The sequence below is a fragment of the Panthera onca genome, chromosome C1 (genome assembly GCF_046562875.1).
Source record: "Panthera onca isolate mPanOnc1 chromosome C1, mPanOnc1 haplotype 2, whole genome shotgun sequence".
Classification (NCBI taxonomy): Eukaryota; Metazoa; Chordata; class Mammalia; order Carnivora; family Felidae; genus Panthera; species Panthera onca.
Window position 1 is genome coordinate 132,304,153 of NC_138346.1, and position 21,069 is coordinate 132,325,221.

A 21,069-nucleotide genomic window follows, 5' to 3' on the forward strand; every position below is an offset into this window, starting at 1 on the left:
GCCCCCAATTTATCAGCTGCAGTTGACTGAAGTTCACCCTGTGCAATTTCATCCTTCTGCAGTTAGCCAAGGTGGGGAAGGATGGAAAATGTCTGACTGTCTCAGAGAGATACCACAGCCCTTAACTAGGAGCTGGGAGAAGACATAGGCCCCAAGGGTCATGAGGTCTAGTAGATTTTTTTTTTTTAAAAAACAGTTTATTCATTTTCTCCATGTTCTTAGGAAAATTTGCAGAAACTTTACAAGGTCACTTATTTTGTAATTTTTATCTGTTATGGTTATTCTGCTAAGATAAAGGCCATAGAGCTCCTCACACAGCTGTTCTGGAGTAGAGCTCCCTCCAATGCCATTTTTATCACAGGACACTAATTATTTGTAATTCTGAAAAATACCACAAAGTTTGAAAGAGTTTCTAAGTTTTATAACAAAAATTTAAATGCTTAAAAATATGGCTCAAATTATAGTATATTTTTTGACATGGTACATTTTGAATGCATAGTATAAACATATATGAGTGTGCTTATCAAGGAAAAAAGAAATATAATCTTTCAATTAATCAGTGAGGCATCTGACAGGCATTTCTATTGCTTCATATTCATTTCTGAAATGAACTACTTTCACCAAAATCTTGATATTTTTAGTATGGGCTTTGAAAATATTGATGTTAATATTAAAAAAAAAACAAAAAAAACACCTGTTGGGATTATGATAGTAGTCCTATATGATGGAAATGGTCTTCTATAACATTCTTGTTATTTTCCACATGTTGATTTGACTTAGTTTATCACAGGTACTTTCTCTAGAATTGTATCACCCTGAAGTAGTTCAACATGCCATCCCCAAATATGCCGCTATGATAGGTTGGTAATTTGGAGCTAAACAGACTCGAAAGGCAGTAAATGCAGGAAGAGCCTTTCTCTGAACTCCCCTGGTCTGCCTGAAAACCAGATCCTCCAAAAGGGAACTCAATTGTCTGAAATCCCCTCCCCAAGAGTATCATCTAGCCAGATGAACCCCTTCTCTCAGGAGAGGGGACTAGAAGCGCACACAGCACCCAGACAAACTTAGTCACAAACCATCATACCTTCCATCTGCTGGAGAAGTTCAGGGCAGCTGCTCTTGACAAAGGTCCATATCTGAGAGGAGCAGAAAATATTTGAACCCAGGAGTCCCTCACACAGATGTACTTGTCTGCCTAGAATTTCGGGGAAGTTAGGGTTTAGTTTCCTTTTCAAAGCTGCCTGACCGAATGGTGTTGGGGAGGGGTTTGAGGAGCAGTCCAAAAAGCTGGAGGCCTCAACACAGTCCTCCAGAACAGCCCCTCCCACCCTGCAGCGTCCAGGGCTCAGGGGAAGGACTTCCCCATATATTCTGCGCGGTAGGGAGTAGCTTCTTAATGTCACGGGTGTGTGTGACAGGAGAGGAAAGTGGCTGTCTGGCCTCTACCTCCTTTTCACATTCCCCCAAAAGAGAGCCCCAAGCTGGCCCTCCCGGGTCTGGCACACAGAGCCACCGCTGATTCTTCCCTTCACCCCTCTGGGCGCTCCAATGCCGCACTGCCACCTGTTCCCCACTCTCCTTACAGGCTCCGGTCCACCCAGCTTAATAAAATGGTTTGTTAAAAAAAAAAAAAAAAAAGGCAGCACTCCGCCAGCCTGGGGTTTGTCTCTTGTTTCGACAATGCTCCCTCTTGCTCCGGCAATGCTCCCAGGTAACAGAGGCCAAGACTCCCCTTCTTCTAGCCTCTGACCAACCTCTAACCTCCTGTCCAGTCACAGCCTCCCAGACCATCTTTTCTGCTATCATCTGCCTTGGGACCAAACCACTTTGTTTATTTGCGCTTAATTTTTTGCTGCCCACCAACCAGGAGCTCCCAGATTTCTCAGAACTACCTGCACTCAACTAGCTGGCCAACCTGCATTTGTAGGCCTCCTATACTTACCTTTCTCTGGGCTTCTTTCTATCTGGCCTGGAGGGTATGGCTCTGCAGGGCGTGGGCCATTTCTGCCCGTTGGCGAGGAGAAGCGAGATCACCCAGCGTCCCTTGAAAATGCAAAAGCAGCGTGGGGGAGGGGGCGGCTGCGTGCCCTTTTCGGGAAAGTACAGAAGCCGTGGCGAGAGGAGTGGGGGTAAAACCCTGGAGGCCAAGGAAGCCGCCAAGGTTCTGGGGAAGATCCTGAACCAAGCCCTTCGGGATCTGCGTGCGCGTGGAGAGAGCCATCTCTGTGACTTCCTGGAGAACCACTTCCTACAGGAGGAGGTGAGACTTTTCGGGCTGGGCTGGAGGAGGGTCTCCCAGGAAGGTTCACCCTCAAGCGTGACTAGGAGCCTCGGGAGCCCAGAAGTTTTTGAGGGGCCCTCTGGCATCATCGCCTGAGGTGTCCGGTCTTCTGTCTGAGCCTCTCCCTGAAGCTCTTGCTCAAGACCTGGGTCAAATGAAAACAATAAAACTTTCTGAAGAAAAGAAAAAAAAAAATAAAATAAAAGCCTTAGAAAAGGCCCATTCATTTTACCTAAACACCCTTCACAGTCTTCTAAGTTGTTTACATTCCTCCTCCTCTTCCCTTATTGAGATGATATATAAGCTCTCAAATCTCGCCATTATTTTGGGTATTCACTGTTTTTTCCTGTGATACCCCATGCATGTAATACTAAAATTTAATCAATTTATATATTTTTTCTCCTGTTAATTTGCTTTTTTGCTAATTTCATAGACCCAGTTATTGAACTGAAGGAAAACAGAATATGCCACCCCAAAATACGTGATTTTGGGGTACAGATACTTTGCAATGAAGGCAATTTAGAAGATATAAGAAATGCCCCTCTCCTTATTAGCTTAAAAGCAAGACATAAATTTTCAAAGATGTCCCTCCACCCATCTCTACCAGGAAGAAAAAAAGTTAATCACCCCAAAAGTTAGACACTATCAGCCTGAAGAAGGTATCAAAGGAATCTATACAACAAACTTTACTAATTGGCCTCTAGCTCATTCCTTGGAGGCCCCAAACAGATTTCCTGTGTCCTGTCCTTTCTCCACAAGTGTATTGTTCTTTGTTGAAGATGCTATGTAATCTGGAATTCTAAGCCATCTCTGAGTTGCTCATTTTCCTGGGTATCTCCCACATATACTTGGAGTAAACATGCTAATGAACTTGTTTGTTTTCCTCTTGGTCACCTATCTTTTGTTATAAGAGTCTCAGGAAAAACTCCAAAAGGTAAAGGGAAATCATTTTCCCTCCCTTACAGAAGCTAAGAGGGTAGAGGAAGTCTTTCCTCCCCTACACCCTCTGTGTATGAAGATTAATTCTCAGGTTAAATCATAGCTGTTCTTTTTAGATGCACAAGTGTCTAACAATTACTAATCTACATGTGATTTTCTTAAACACTATTAGGAAGATCTGAAGAGTAGACCCTGTGAAGGAAACTAAAACCAAAACCAAATCAAACCAAACAGAAAGATACGTTGGAAGGATATGTGAAAATCTAGCCCTCCCCACCCTCTTCGACACACACAGTCATAAACACACACATGGTTTCAGGCACATGTGTACACAGACACATACATATTAAAAGAAGTAAGATTATTCCAGTGTGTAGCATGAGGTATCTCTGAAAAACTTCACTACAACAAATAGTAAATTTAAGAAAACACTTGATTTTAGAGTTTTATCTGCTTCGAAGTAGCAAATATTTCATTCTCAGATTCTTTATTCACAACTTTTTAAATACATAATCTTACTACAGGAGGAAAATAGCAGTCAATAGTGGGAAAAATACAAAAATGCTGGTTCTGATTAATGGGGTTCTGATTAAGTTACTTGCCTAACTGAAGAATAATAAGAAACAAATTGTAATCATTCCTGTTATTTGTTACAGCACCGAAAAATATTTTGCTAAAGTATCCAGAAATTATCCTAATGTGCTCATTTTCTTTCTTTTTTAAAAATATAATTTATTGACAAATTGGTTTCCATACAACAGCTCATCCCAACAAGTGCCCTCCTAAACGCCCACCTTCCCCTCTCCCCCACCCCCATCAACCCTCAGTTTGTTCCCAGTATCCAAGAGTCACTTATGGTTTGCCTCCCTCCTTCTCTGTAACGTTTTTTCCTCCCTCATGGTCTTCTGTAAAGTTTCTTAAGATCCACCTATGGGTGAAACCATATGGTATCTGTCTTTCTCTGACTGACTTATTTCACTTAGCATAATACCTTCCATTTCCATCCATGTTGCTGCAAATGGGCAGATTTCATTCTTTCATTGTTAATGTGCTCATTTTCTAGGGCTGCCATAACAAAGCACCACAACTGGGTGGCTTAAACAATTGACTGTCTGAGAGTTCTGGAGGATAGATGTCTGAAATCAGTGTCACCAGGGTTGCTTACTTCTGAGAGCTGTGTGGTAGAATTTGTTCCATGCCTTTCTCTTAGTTTTGGTGGTTTGCTGGGAATCTGTGTCACTCCTTGATATGTAGATACGTCAGTTCAATCTTATCTTCACCTGGTGTTCTTTCTGCGTGCATACATTTTAGTGTCCAAGTTTTCCTCTTTTTTTACAAAGATGCAGTCATGTTCGATTAGGGCCCACCCTAGTGACTTAATCTTAACTTGATCATGTGCAAAGACCTTATTTCAAGAAAAGGTCACACTCATAGATATTGGTGGGCTGGAATGTCAATGTCTTTAGGTGGAGGCAATTCAACCTGTAACACGTAGGGACTTTGACACCAATAGTAAAAGTGAATGTGTATGAACTGTGAGAAAATAAATAGGAAAAGAAACACAAACATACTAGTTAGATTATGGGGGGCTTATGGGCCCCAATGACTCTCAAATTTCTTTATAAATATCTATTACTAATTCATTTGTAAAAAATATATGTAATTTATTTGTGATACAAAAACGGCATTTTATCAATTCTAAGACACACTTTTTTCACATTTTAAAATATCTTAATCATGATGCATATTAAAACTTGTGAATATATGTAATTATAATTGAAAACCTTTTTCCCTTTATTAATGGTACTAAAAATGTCTTAAAATAGATAATATTGTAGATTCCATAATATATAACAATGTTTTCTCTAATAGCATAAGCTGAACCTTGTCACCATTAAGTATAACTGTACTTACCCAGATCAGATTTGTATTCTTTCTTTGCCTAGCTTATTTTAATGACATTTAATACTTTAGGAAAGAGACATAGTCTTTCTAAATAGATATGAAGTTAGAAATCAATATGTTGTGTGCACATAATTTGATTACAAGTATCCTTCTATCAATCAGGTAAATATATGATCATTGACCGTAACCAAAACCTCTAACTGCTTTAATTATGCCTTTTTTCTTTGGTCCTAGTCACCAGTCACCTTTCAAATTTTTTTTTTTTTTCAACGTTTTTTTTGTTTTTTTTTTTTTTTGTTTTTTTTTTTTATTTATTTTTGGGACAGAGAGAGACAGAGCATGAACGGGGGAGGGGCAGAGAGAGAGGGAGACACAGAATCGGAAACAGGCTCCAGGCTCCGAGCCATCAGCCCAGAGCCTGACGCGGGGCTCGAACTCACAGACCGCGAGATCGTGACCTGGCTGAAGTCGGACGCTTAACCGACTGCGCCACCCAGGCGCCCCTCAAATTTTAATGCTATTAAATTAATTAAACTTCACAATATTCAACCCCTTAGTTAATTGTCACTAGTAGCACTAGAATTGTCACCACAAATCAGCTTTATGTAAATTCTTCCTAAACGAGTTTGTAGATTGCTTATTTTTTTTTACTTTTTTTTTAAGTTTATGTATTTATTTTGAGAGAGAGAGAGAGAGGGAGAGAGAGAACATGAGCAAGGCAGGGGCAGAGAAAGAGAGAGAGAGAGAGAGAGAGAGGGAGAGAGAATCCCAAGCAGGCTCTGTGCTGTCAGCACAGATCCTGACATGGGGCTTGAACTCACTAACCGTGATATCATCACCTGAGCCAAAACACAGTCAGACGCTTAACCCACTGAACCACCAAGGTGCCCCATGGGTTGCTTATTTTTAAGAACTGTATGCATCATTTGAATTATGTGCACCATGAAAGCTATATAAAAATGCAAAGACATGGCCATTATTTGTGGCCATTTTTATGTAATTCTTTGTATTACAAACACATTTTATTTCCAAATTATCTTCCCCAAAATATTTAATCAATCATTTAAGCATCTGACTCTTGATTTCAGTTCAGGTCATGATCCCAGGGTTGTAGGATCCAGCCCCATGTCGGGCTCCATGCTGGGCATGGAGCCTGCTTGAGATTCCTTCTCTCCCTCTCTGCTCCTCTCCCCCATTATCTCTTTCTCTCTCAACAATTAATTTGACTTATACTATTTCAAAATACTGCATTTTCCTCAGATAAATGACCTGTTGGTATTTTATTAATCACAATCTGACCTATCTGCCATGTTTCAGTTACAAATAATATTGGTGAATATTATTTCCACAAGCACCATTCCTTTGAGAGAAAAGCTTACAATTTTCACTATATTCATCAGCATTAGTGTTCATTTACAAAGACATACATGTGTTTATTTTATCTTGTTCTGGTAGATTAACATCATAAAAAGATTGACTTATGAAAAGGTTCGGTCATATTTAGTCAATACATTTCTCTTAGGAACACTTTATTCTTAGTTAAGTGAAGAACAAGAGGCCAAGGGCACTCTATTTTTTTGTTTATCTCTGTTTATTTTTGGAGGGTCTCACCATGGTTGACTAATGTTCCACTGTAGTCTCATTTTTATTTAGGGCTGAAATTTTAATTAGTCCTTTGAGTTTTAGCCAGTTGTCTTTTGGCAACTCAATGCACATGTCTCCAGTCACTCTCTTTGACACTTATGTCCTGATACTCTCCTTCCTAATTAATCCACTTACATAGCTTTAAATAATTAACTTACTACTGTGAGGCTGTATTTATAAAATATTTTGAAGTGTCTTAAAATTTGTCGTTTCTATTGTTATTGTTACTATTTGCTATTAAACTTTGCTAAATACAGCTCAAATGCATCATGCTTCATTAGCATTATTCAGCCAACTATTATTTCATGTAGTGCTGTACTGTTATGCTTGTTTATATAATTTCCCTTCATGATATTTATTGGCATATAAGGAAGGCATTTTTAAAGCACTTTACCAATAATATTACTACTATTAATAGCAGTCAATTTCAAAAATATTATTACAACCTTTAAGATAAGAAAACTGAGAATTGTAGCTTGTAATAGAGAATTTTTGTTTGCTAGAAGGTGCACAAGTACAAGAAGTTAGGTATTAGCCTGTGGTCTAAAAAGTTGCTAGAGATTAATGATATGATTCATTTTCTAAGAAAAATAGAGGCTATTTAGTCAGTTTCTGAATGAAATGGTACAATAGCTAACATACCTTTCTGTTGCTCACTGACTGAGTCCTGTTCAGAAATAATATTTGATTCTTACAAAAGACATAATTAGTTGAGTTGGTCTCCAACCTGGGAGTAAATTAGTCAGTGAAAAGTCAGCTGAATGTCTGCTATTAACAGCTTTACTGGAGATGCACCAGTCAGAAACAGTGTGATTCTGATTCACAGAAGAGGAGATACACACACACACACACACACACACACACACACACACACACACACATCTAAGACCTAGTCTGTAGAGGGAGAGCTATAGACAATATTTTGCTTATTTAGATACTGCTTTTTGATACTAAGCTGTACCCAGAGGTTTTCCTTGAAATAACCTATAAATAAACTAAAATGGGTATGGTCATGCTATAGTCCAAGACAGGAAATATGCACTGAACAAGAACATCTGAAACATGATTAAATCCTAATAGGGAATAAGGGTTAGAAGGAAGGGAAACTGGCAACTTATTTCTTCTCCATTTTTGCCATAAGACCCAACTAATAAACTAATTGTCTTCCTGTTGCTTTTTTTTTTCTTCAAGTGTACATTAAACTTGAAGTTATAATTCTTCAGAGAAACAGTAGCAGAGGGATATAGAATTGTGAGGGTTAAGGGTTCAGGGGTGGCAAGTCCACAATCTATAAGGCAAGCTAGATTCTTGGCCAGGAGCTGCTATTGCAGTCTTAAGGAAGAATAAATTATTTTTAATTAGGGCTTATTTTTAAAAATTCTGAGTTTAATTCAAATGTGTATCAATACTTGTCAGGGGTGCCTGGCTGGCTCAGTTGGAGGAGCATGTGATTCTTGATCTCAGGGTCATGAGTTCGAGGCCCACATTAGGTGTAGAGATTACTTAAATAAGTAAACTAAAACAAAAAACAAAAAACAAAACCCTTCCAAAGGGATATTCAGGACTCCAGGGCTGGATAGGAGTGTTACTAGATTATGGATGTGGTACAGTAAGCTTTGTTAATGTTGCCAAAAATTTCCCTCATTCGTAGTTTCTTCTCACATTCCTTCTCTTTCTCTTTCATGTCTCTCATTTGCTATGAGCCAAAATGGTCTGTAAGTGGTCACAAATTTGACCAAGGCCTTGGGAATTCTAATAGCTGAATATTTTCCCATCCTGGTGAGTTCTTCAATGAGGAAAAATCAGTTCTATTCTTCCCCAGGGAAACCCCTGTTTTGTTCTAAGTGCTTTCAGCTGATTAGATGAGGCCCACAAGAGTTATCGAAGATAATCTATTTGAAGCTAATCAATTGTAGATATCATTTACATTCCCAAATTTCTTCATAACAACTAGATTAATGTTTATTATTTTTTTTAAACTTTTGTTTTTAACGTTTATTTATTTTTGAGACAGAGAGAGACAGAGCATGAACGGGGGAGGGCCAGAGAGAGGGAGACACAGAATCTGAAACAGGCTCCAGGCTCTGAGCTGTCAGCACAGAGCCCGACGCAGGGCTCGAACTCACGGACCGCGAGATCATGACCTGAGCGGAAGTCGGCCGCTTAACCAACTGAGCCACCCAGGCGCCCCTAGATTAATGTTTAGTTAAATAACCTCATACTATAGTTTAGCCAAGTTGACACATGAAACTATCCACCACATTTCACTCCTTGTCAACTTGGCACTCATACACGTGTCCTTAAAACATACTTAATCTCCAAAGACAATGACAAAGTCATACTTCTACTTACTATGACATACTTATCCTGTATACAACCAAAAACTGTTAACCTTTTCTCCAGAAAAAGACAAAAGTCATTGGATAATATTTGCTCTTCTCCTTGATAATTCCATAACTTAAAAAATGTGATATGAAATTGTTATTAATACGTACTATTTTTAATGATAAGGAGAAAAGAGATGGAATAAAAATATTTGATAAATAAATATTATACACCCACATATCCATAATAAAATAAAGGAGAACTACTTATAACAATTACAGAATGACAATCCACGTTTCTTCTATTGGTCACAACATTGTAGCTGGTATTTATAACTACCTTCTTCTACTACCCATCCCATATTTACTTTGTCCCCAACAAGCCACTCAGCTGATCATGGCTCTTTGCTTAGTATAGGGACCTAAGCCTTCATTACTGAAGGGTGTGGGGCATTAGTTGTCCTGCCTGGATTGGATTGCCAGAGTTTTCCATTGCCTCTCATTAGAGAGCATGGTAGTACTAAGACATGCCCTAAGTGATCTCTTATATACCAGAAGTACTCCTCTTTACATCCATTGTGCAGCAGCAGCCCAATTGCATCTTAATAGTCAAGGCCAATCACCCAAGACAGGATTAGACACCCTTCTAATCCTGATTCAGAGACATGAGGAGCCCAGAGTGGCCAGGTGGCTGTCTTAATGACCAGTTCAGTGGAGTCATTGTGTGTCTCTTGATGGAAGCATTCCTTCCATTGAAACTAAGACCTCTCGACCAGAAGAATAAAAGGTTGCAGGGACAAGAAACAAAATTTTTGCTAGCGGTTCACAAGGAATAATGGCGAGCATCACCGCTCCCATTTTCACCTCTTGAGTACTGGGCCACAAAATCCTGGCTATGGAAAAATGAGCACCATATATAGGATACATGTGGAGAGTGTCCCAAAGCCTTGCGATTGCCACCTAGCTGGTGCATATACCAATTTAAATTTCTTACTTTTGACAAGTCTTCTGTGGCATTGTAAGATGTTAACTATAGAAGACACTGGTACAGGATATTGGGTAATTGTCTGTACTATCTCTGCAACTATAAGTCGCCATGTTGAAACGTAAAACTAAACACCATGAAGTATAAATTCTCAACTTGCAAGTATGAGGTAGGTGAACAAAGTCCTCACACCAGTCTAGAAATCATTCTGAAGCAGAATTGTAGTATTATCTAGACTCACTTCCAAGTGTAGGATGTGTGGGGGGAAATCCCTATTCTATTAGTTAGCTGTTGTGAGAATTTCAGCAAATTACTTAATCCCTTTAGCCATCAATTATCTCATCCACAATATGGAAATAATAGTTCCTACTCCATAATGTTGCTACATGGAAGAGAATTTAGAATAGTTCCTGGAACAGAATAAGTACTCAGTAACCAATATTAATATTATATCACAGCATAAACACTTTAAATTCCACAAATGAAAAAATATGGAAAACACACAATGGAGTGGAACCTATATGCACTTAGCAGGGACAACTACCCATACCTTTCATAAGTTAGTTTCATTGCTTCTGTAAAGCAATGTTAACAATATTCATCTCAATGGATAATAAATAAAACCCAAATATATTTACATCCATGCACATATAAGTGTTATGAAAATATAGTCTTAAATCATATTATAATATATGATTATATGACAAATTTTATTTGTTTAATTTATTGCAAGTAAATTCTATAGCCTATTTCAAGCTTCCTTGGGAAAGATTTTATCTTAAATATGTAGTCAAATAATTAGCAGTACATTTTCATTTTTACATGTTAGTATTATTTTAAAATTTGCCTTATTCATGAATGAAATATTTTAAGGGAAAAACGCCCATACATATATATGTATAAATGTAGCATTGTACATTCTAGAATTGCAATCACATTATAATCAGTTAACCTTGCTAAGGAGATCCATTTCTTCTCATAAATAAGAGCTAGACATTTTTACTTAAGCTCATGGGAACATATTTAACTAGAGAAATTACTTTGAGAATATTTCTACACAATGCATATAAAGAGCTTCTTATTGAAAAAAATTAATATGGTATAAATGGGTTTATTCCCAAGTGCATATGGTGATAAAGGACAAATTTACATTAATTTTTGGAGATAGGTAAAAGGCATGTATCATTTACTTTCTACATAGTTCATTATATGGAAATGCAAATATTAATCTAAAACAGTAATACCTTTCTACATACTGTCTGAATATGCTCAAAAGAGCAATGAGATTTTTTGACCTCTTTTTTAAAAGCGTAAGTCATATTGTTTCAGGTGTCCAGCATGCCATTGCAGTACATATATATATTAATCTCAAATTCCCATGAATATTTAACTTTGCAGCCTTTATCTTATTACTGCAAATATGCTAAACTAAAGCAGCTATATTTTGATCATTGGTTAGCCTTTTTCCTTTTATTTTTTTAAATCAGTAGGTTTAGGAATCTGGAGAATAATGGGTCACTGACCATGTGGGAGGATGAATTCTTTTTCTTTCTTTTTTTTTTTAAAGTAGAAAATGATAGAACCATTTGACTCTCACCATCAAAATGTTGTCACATCCGTTACTTCTTGCTTGTGTCCTACTCCTATGATTAAAATACTTAATACTTGTCCTTTTCCTCTTTTCATTGTATATATTTCATTATATATATGAAACTAAAATCATGAAAGGTACTACACTACATAGCTAAATTTCAAGCAAACATTTTCCAAACCCAAACATATAATTTTATCATCCTCAAAGAACAAAATGTCCTTTGAGAGAATAAATACAAGGAGAAAAACCTCATTAGTTGTGTATAATCCCCTCACTGTTGGTTTACAAACTCCTTCGGAGCCTCCCTGGTATAATCTGAAACCTGCTCTTGTATGCAGAGGGAGGATAGAGATGGAAGAAAGAGGCAGGACACTGCAGATTGGTAGGTGGCAGTTATAATGAACACGGGAATTTACAAGGCTTGTCTTGGGGATCTGCAAGTCCACTACATTTCCACACCCACCTGCCAAATCCTAAAAGTTTATACTGAGGCCTTAATCGAGACCGTTATGTACACTGTCCAGAGGGTCTCGACACCACATTTCCATTTCAAGGCTTTGTCCTTGTGGCAGCTTCTGGGAGCAGAGAAGGCAAGCAGAGAACATAATTCAAGGACAGGAGAGAGGATGAGGAGCCTCCCATTTCCTAGGTTCCTCCAACAACCTCCTGATGACCTCCTCCCACACTCCACCCACTCCACCCAGTGTGACAGGCTCTTACAGTCCCACAGGCTCTCCCTTTTTTCTGCTGTGTGCCCTGAGCAATCAGTAAGGGGTTGCACTAGCATGAAGGAGGCACCTTTGGCTGCTCTCTAGCTACACTAGAGACAGATGCCACAACAACAAAAGACACATGCAAGAGGAAACACGGGTTAAGACAATAATTAGCCAAATTAGGGGCACCTGGGTGGTTCAGTCAGTTGAGCATCCAACTTCGGCTCAGGTCATGATCTCATGGTTTGCAAGTTCAAGCCCCGCATTGGGCTCTGTGCTGACAGCTTAGAGCCTCGAGCCTGCTTCGGATTCTGTCTCCCTCTCTCTCTGCCCCTCCCCTGCTTGTGCTCTGTCTCTCTCTTTCTCTCTCTCAAAAATAAATAAACTTAAAAAAATAATAATAATAATTAGTTAAATTAGCGACAACTTTTTCCACAAAAAATGGAAAATTACTGGAAATGTTCATTTACTATGTCCCTTAAGCTGGGAGTTGGATCACTCAGGGCACTCACTTGTGCCCTCATGCAATTTAATGTGACCACACATTAACAGACTCATCATGTATGAACACACACCATTCTGATTGGATAATAACACAGGTGCCTCCTTGACAGGCTGTAATAATGGCCAAGGCCATTCTATATTGGAGGACAGCTTTTCTTATTAGAGACATTTCTGTGTTCAGTGAGGATAGGCTCTGTTGGCTGTTATTCAATGCTTGCGGGGTGAATTTAGTAAGGTCCTCCAGACCAATGGATGGAACAGAGAGAGCAGCTAAATGATTGTACCAGTGAGAAATGCAACATGCCCATCCTCCTGAAGAGGAGAGGAAGGCTGGCAGCTTTAGGAACATGATCTGGTTGTACATACCATGCATGTTGGCTGGGGAAGTGGCACTGCCAGGTGTGAGGAGATGGGGCAAGATATGGCAGACCAGAACCTTCACTTTCTCCCCTCTTTTAATGGTGCATGCTCCATTGTAGGCATAGTGCATTTTAACAGGTCAGACTTGTAGCAGGACAACAGGATCTCAGTGGAGATTGAGTAGTGCCCCCTCACCACAGAGTGTGAAGTAGTTCACCCATCCCAGTCAAACGTCCCATTGTAAATTCCAGTAGATAATGCCTTTCCCTGACATGATAGGGCTTGGTGTTCTCAGCAGCATAGAATGTTGATCCTTGGTGAGCGTCTGAGAAAAGGGTGTTTCCTGCAACTTCCGTACCTTTATGGTGTTGGGTGCCTCAGCAGGGGTCCCCAATTTGGCATATGAGGCAACAGGTTCTGTTGGCTGAGCATCCAAATATATTAAAGTCTGGGACTGTACTTTAGTCCATTTGGCCAACATGGTTTTACCTATTAGTAATTTAGTTTTTCCTTTATACCAACCCTGGTGCTTGTGAATTAAAGGGAAGATGGAACCTCCATTCAAATGTCACATTTTTTTGACTAGTCTTACATATCATGACTTTTGAAATGTGACCCTAGATCACTCTCCATTTAACAAGGGTATCCATCCATATTTAGAACCCTCATTCAGAGGGAGAAGATGAATATAATCAATTTACCAATCCCTCCCTAGTTGGGAACTTTAATGCATGGCCCCAACTCTTTTGATAGTTACCTTGGGTATTTGTTTAGAACACACATAACCTATAGCCTGCTATTACTGCATTAACCAAGTTACTGTATTTCAAAGGCAATCCGGCATCCTTGGCAATATGCCATCCCTCCAGGGTTCTGTGGTGGCTGCTTTTTTAAATGCACCCAATCTGCTTTATCTACTGACAGGCCAGTTGCTAGGAATTGTATCTGAGCTAGAACAGCAACTTCCTGATTGTCAGGGGGTATCAATGCCTTATGAGGCAGGATGTAGAAGACAGTGAGGATTACCTCAGGCTCTTGCAGATGAACCCAATGTCCCTTCATACATCCTGACCCCACAAGGGCCCACTCATGAATTATATACCCCTCAGCTTCTAATTGTCCAGGACTTCAGGTTAATCTCATTGGAACAACCCAACTGTCAGTGCAAACGGTTAATGGCCAGAAATCATAAGTGATCACCAACCAGACTGCTCTGCATTCATCCCTTTGGCTGCTGTGGTTCATTCCTTCCTGACAAGGTCCATCTAGAGGAGCACTGTACATTGCTAGGAACTGTTGTTCAATGATAGTATATCACATTTCTGCTTCCTTCCAGAGCTGGGACCAAAGTCCTATGGTCACTCTCCCTTTCTGTTGTCTCTGCCCCAGTGCCCAACCCATGCCTCCCAGAGTCACAGACACAACTCATTCAAATGGTAGCCCTGCTTGAGATGTCTACAGCTTGAATCTCTTTCACTAGTAATTTTGCCTTCTCAAAGGTGGCTTGCTGTTCTCATCCCCAGTCCCACAAATGCCCTCTCTTTACCAGGCAGCATATGGATGGAGGCACCATGCCAGGTGGAGGATAAAAATTCTCTAAAACCCCCAGAATCTCCACAAAGGCTTGTATTTCCATTACATTTTTAAGGTTGGATAAGTTTACATTTATCAAATACAGCTTCTGGGACAATATATGTCTTGCCTGACAGAATGACTCCCCAAACCTTATGGCAATGTCTGGGCCTTAAATTTTCTGTGGGTTCCCTGCCCATATGATTCTTCACAGATGTTCCAACAAAATCTGCAGAGTGTCCTGCAGCAGATGCCAAGTCTTCACATGTTAACATTATGTCATCAGTGTAATGGACCCATTTTACTGATGTGGGGAAGGAGAATAGGGACAGATCTCAGGCTACCATCCCATGGTATATTGTGGCACTGTGTAGGTAGTCTAGGGGAATCACTTAAAAGGTTCATTATTGTCCGTCCCACAAGATGGCAGATTGATCTTAGTTATTAGAAACCAGTACTGGTCAAAGTCTTTTTCATGATTCTTGTTGAAGATGAACCACTTTGGCAGAAACTTTTTGCCAAAGCATCAGAGTAAGATAATAGCTGTCTACAAAGATACTAAAGATACTATGAGAGTTTATTAAAATGCCGTTGACAAGGGAATTTGGTTATTTCTGCAACATACCTTTTTAAATTATGACTGATAACATTATGCCAAAACATCAGATTTTGGGGAATTAAAAAAAATGAAATAGAATGAGTCAGTGCAGCTCCTGGGTCAACTGGTGGTCATGTTTCTCAATGACCTACCCCACACTTACTAAAACACAAAAGGATTAATAACACAGTTTCTAACAATGCAAGTATTTTTTGAAGCACATATGTGTTTAGTATGTAGTGAGACATTGTGGTGGGGTGCTAATGATAGAGAAGCAAATGATAATAGAATAAATAGGTGTTACTCATGGTAATGCTCTTGGAAGGACTTATAATAATATACAAAGGTTAGATAGAAACACATGTATCCAGAAAAACATATAAAAGTACTGATCCTATTAAACTAAAACAACAGTGCTTCTGTGTCTTAGTTCAGAGAAAACAGAGATAGCCTTGCCTATAGAAAGATGAGAAGCAGGAGGAAGCAGGAAGTTATTGCTTGCATGCATAGGGAAAGGGAGAAGTTCACCTAGAAGGATAATTATAGTATATATAATAATTACTTTTCATTTTATTATTATTGTTATTATTTTAATTTTAGAGACAGAATGTAAGTAGGGGAGAAGGGCAGAAAGACAGAAAGAGAGAGGGAGAGAGAGAGAGAGAGATTGAGAATCTCAAGAAGACTTCATGTTCAACACAATCCCGATATGGGGCTTGATCCCACCACCCTGGGACCATGACCTGAGGGGAAATCAAGAGTCGGATGTTCAACCAGTTGAGCCACCCAGATGCCCCTAACAATTACTTTTAAAGAATAGTTAATAGAGCTGGGGCTTTGCATGCAAGTTATTTTAACTTATATAAACTATCATTTGTGAAACCAGAGTGGGAACTCTTCTAAGACTGATAAATCACTTACCACATTTTGTTCTCTTTAACCAAAGAGTAGTGTTTAAAGTGGGAGAGAGCAATTGCCATTGGGCAATTTTACTGCATTCCTCAGCAGTAATAAAAAATAATAGAAACATGACTGTGCCGTCGGGGAATGGAAATATTCATATAAGTTTTGCCCAAACTTATTTTACAAAACACAAAACCAAATGCTATAAAAAATTATTTTTTTAAAAAAAATGGGAACACTGCATAGTCTATTTTTTTAAATGAATCGTGAGATATATGGGCATATTAAAGACTTAAGTTCCACAGTAGAGAATTCTATTATAAATAATTTAAATAATTATTTTCCAAGTTTATTTGACAGTGGAATACATGATCTATCTCTGTCTTTATGACCAAGCAAAAAACAGTATATGGTGTCACTATCATACCTGTTTATCTAATAAAAAAACACACTTTGGGGAAAAAAAAACAATATCAAAGCAAGAGAGCTTCATTGATGACTATTCCTGGAAACTAGAGATTAATTAACAGTAGGCATACACAAAATAGGTGATAGATGATCCCTAATTTACAGACTTTCATATATCCTTAAATTATACTCCAATTCGAGTTAAGAGAGTCACATGAAAGAATTTCAGCAGCACCTAGAGCATAATTTCTTCCTCCCCCCTCAGTTTTACTAATTATCAGCTAATGATAATTACCACTTTATGGCATGATTATTCTATTTTTATAATATTTTTGTTTATCAACTTTATTCACATACAAAATTTACATATAAAAATGTACTGATTAGTTTTGGCAGATATATACATTATGGCATCCACTACCAGAATCAAGACAGAGAATATTTTCAATGTTCCCAAAGGTCCTTTTAGATCCTAATGAAATACATTCCACTATCATCCCAGTCCCAGTTAATCACTGACCAGGAAAAAAACTAAACAAAAACAGTAAACACAGTAGTTAAGACATGTATCCGTGGTCTACATCTATTACAATGACAAAATAAATAAAGTGATACAAATACTGGCAAAGTGTTGTATCAATTTCTATACAGCCTTGCATAAGATATCAGTCTCTCTGGGGAGTTTTGAGTCTATGAGGATGATGTCCTCATTTTCATAGACTTAAAATTCATCTAAAAGTGGGATCTGTAACTTCGTACAATCTTCCATTTGGAGTATATTTTTCTCTTTATGTCTGAGAAGGGCAGGATCCAGACTGAAATATTTTCAGGAAAAAAAATGTCAATCACGTGTTAACAAACAAATTCGGCTAAGAAAGTTAGAAATTTTATTAAATGGGAAAGCAGGAGTATGATAAAGTTTCTTTAATGGGGGATGAATAAATGAAGCATTTATGTGTGCTAGTTACTTAAAGATTAAATAACCTCTTCCTTCTCCTTTTGTTAAAAAAATTAGGCTGCTTATGATTTTTGGTTTGCTTGTTTTGTTTTATTTTTCTTTTCCCAGGTAAGGAAATTTTAAGTACAAACTGCCTCTCTATACCATTTAGATAATTTAACTATTATATGTGTTCCTATATTTCATTATCCTCTAGTCTTGAATCAGGTGTTACTTATACCTTTGGCTATGATTCTCTTCAGTCTCATATCTGTCATTTCTTTGACTTTTGATTTTTTTTGGCTTTCTTACCTGTTCCCATATAAATGATTGAATTTAATTGAGCAAACTAATTCACCTTGATTTTCTCCTCAGCTAATGATGCCATTATGCATATTATTCACCTACCAAATATAAACTAATTTCGAACATAATGACGGTATCAACTATTGTGGGGAGGTAGATGATCTCCGAGTCATATTAGATTGTGCTCCCAGTAATTGTATCCCAGGTGAAAAATTTACTGTTAGGCAGAGCTCTACTGTTTTTGAACATAAAGCAATAGTGAAGGAGTTATCTCTGTTTCATATCTTGAAAATAATGAGTACACAATTGCAAATAAGCAAATTTGCAAATTTGCAAATAAGCAAAATTCCTGTGCAAATAATGCAAAAGCAGTGTAACTTTTACACTGAAATACTCGAATTTTGAAACAAAATTAATAAAATTTTGAGTGTGGGAAATGCATCCACTAACACTCTATGCCTAAGCATATTTAAGAAAACAGTATGAAATTGCTTAGACTGTGAAAATACAGACTTCACAATTGATATATTTATCGTCTCAAAATGCACTTTTTCCTGAAAAGAATTAAGTATTGATATTTGCTTAAATTTATATGAGATGGAAAAAGAATGTGTGGAAGAATGCACCAAAATTTGAACATCTGCTATTCACAGAAAGTGACATTTGCAGGATGAAGTAGAGATTAATTTTTTTAAAGAATAACCTTTTGTTTTATCTTTATGAAAAAGTTATAATAATAGTACACATATTTCACATATATCCCACATCTACTTTTTTCTGTGTTAACATATTACATTACTATGGTAATTTGGCACAACTGATGAATTGATGTATTGATACATTGCACAATAATGTATTGAAACATTATTATTAACTAAACTTCATGCTTTTTTTCAGATGTCCTTAATTTTTTATCTAAAAATTTATTTATTAAAAAATATTTTTAATTAACTAAACTTCATGCTTTTTTTAGATGTCCTTAATTTTTTTTATCTAATATCGTTTTCTCTGCCAGGGTTGTTTCCAAGGTAGAAATAAATATTTCTGTATGTATCCATCTGTGTCGGCACTAAGCTAACCATGAGTTCACATTATCTTCATCTCTAATCCATTAACATATGGATCATTCTAGCTTTCTCACCTTGCTTGTCTGAAGCTTCCCACTCCAACGGTGAGAAACCTGGCTCCCAACATCTGCCATCCATTTATTTCATTGTCGAATTCTACTATGTATGTATGGTAGATATGATGGTTTCAGAACAATTAACACAAATCCCCATAGTAAAACAACTTTACCAAATATAATACAATGACTGTGTGTAGTTTCATTTATTTGAAGTCTTATAGTCTTCATTCATTTTCAGTTACTACTCCCTTAAGTTTGGTTATTTCATGCATTTATAATACATTTAAATTCCTCTATCACAGTCTGTATTCCATACATTTAAATGATTTTTAAAATTTGCATACATTAAGATTCACTCTTTGTGATGTAAAATTCAATGGGTTTGACATGCAAAGTCTCATGAATCCATCATTATGGTGTTATACAGAATCATTTTGTCACCCTAAAAATCCTGTATGCTTCATCTATTCAAACCCCACCTGCAACCCTAGGCAACTATGATCTATTTTTGTTGTTGTTGTTGTTGTTGTTGTTGTTGTTGTTGTTGTAAAATTGCTTTAATTCGGTTCTTTCTGGATTACAAACTGTTGTGATGGGTGGTGAAATGTGCCATGCTCCCCATCACAATTCTGAACCTGTAATTGCAATTATCAAAATATACATCTGTGTCACCTTTATAAAAAAAAAAAAAACCACACTTGCTGCCCCTTGTTTTACAACAAGCACAAAACAATTATAAATTTTTATATCCTTGTTCCACCCCAACATGGGTCTCTGCCCAAGGGAGGGAGGAGCTGGCCAGCATGGGTCTGCTCTCAGGGGAGCCCTCTGGACCCATGAGAGCAGGATATTATACAGAAGACAGTTAAGACTCAGGGGCCAGGGTCCCACTTTCTGGGGCCCCAGCAGTAGAAGCAGACATGAAACAAAACTTTGGCCCAAAATTTACAGGAGAAAGGAAACCCTGAAAGTTTAAAACTGCTTGTCTCCTGGACAGAGAACAGTTGGTGTGAGTAAGGCATCTTGAGGTGTCAGATGAGGCCAGCTTGTACTCCTCCAACTACGATCTATTAATTGTCTTGATCACTTTGTCTTTTCCAGAATGCCATATAACTTGAATCATGTAGCATATAGCCTTTTCATACTGACTCCTTTCACTTAGCATTATGCGCTTAAAATTTATCCATGCGTATCTTTTTGTGCCTTGAAAGTTCATTTCTTTTTATGGCTAATAATACTCCATTGTATGAATGTACCACAGTTATCAGTTTATTTACCATTCTCTGAAGGAGATCTTGGTAATGACAAATGATGTTGAGTATCTTCTCATATGCCTATTTTCTGTCTGTATATCTTCTTTGGTAAAGTGTCTTTTCAGACATTTTGACTGTTATTTATTGTATTTTTTTCTTTGTTAAGTTTTAGGCATTCTTTGTGTATTTTGGATACAATCCTTTATCACTTATGTGTGTTTTGTAAATATTTTGCAAATATTATCTCTTAGTCTGTGCCTTGTCTTTTCTTTCTTTTTTTAAAATGTTTATTTATTATTGAGAGACAGAAAGGGACAGAGCGTGAGCATGGAAGAGGCAGAGAAAGGGGGAGACACAGAATCCAAGGCAGGGCTCTAGGCTTCTGAGCTGTCAGCACAGAGCCCGATGTGGGGCTTGAACTCACAAACCGCGAGATCATGACCTGAACCAAAGTTGGATGCTTAACAGACTGAGCCACCCAGGATCCCCTTGTCTTTTCATTTTCTTAACAGTCTTTCACAGAGCAAAAATATTTACTTTATATTATTAACATTTTAAAATTATAATTCTATATTGGTGGATTCTTATCTTCATTATGTGTTATCTTTGTTCACTTAAAATAAAGCATACAATAAAATAAATGTTTAGAATTGCTTTCCCAAATGCTTGAGTTCTAAATTATATTTTTGTATATCTTTGTATATGATTTTATTGTAT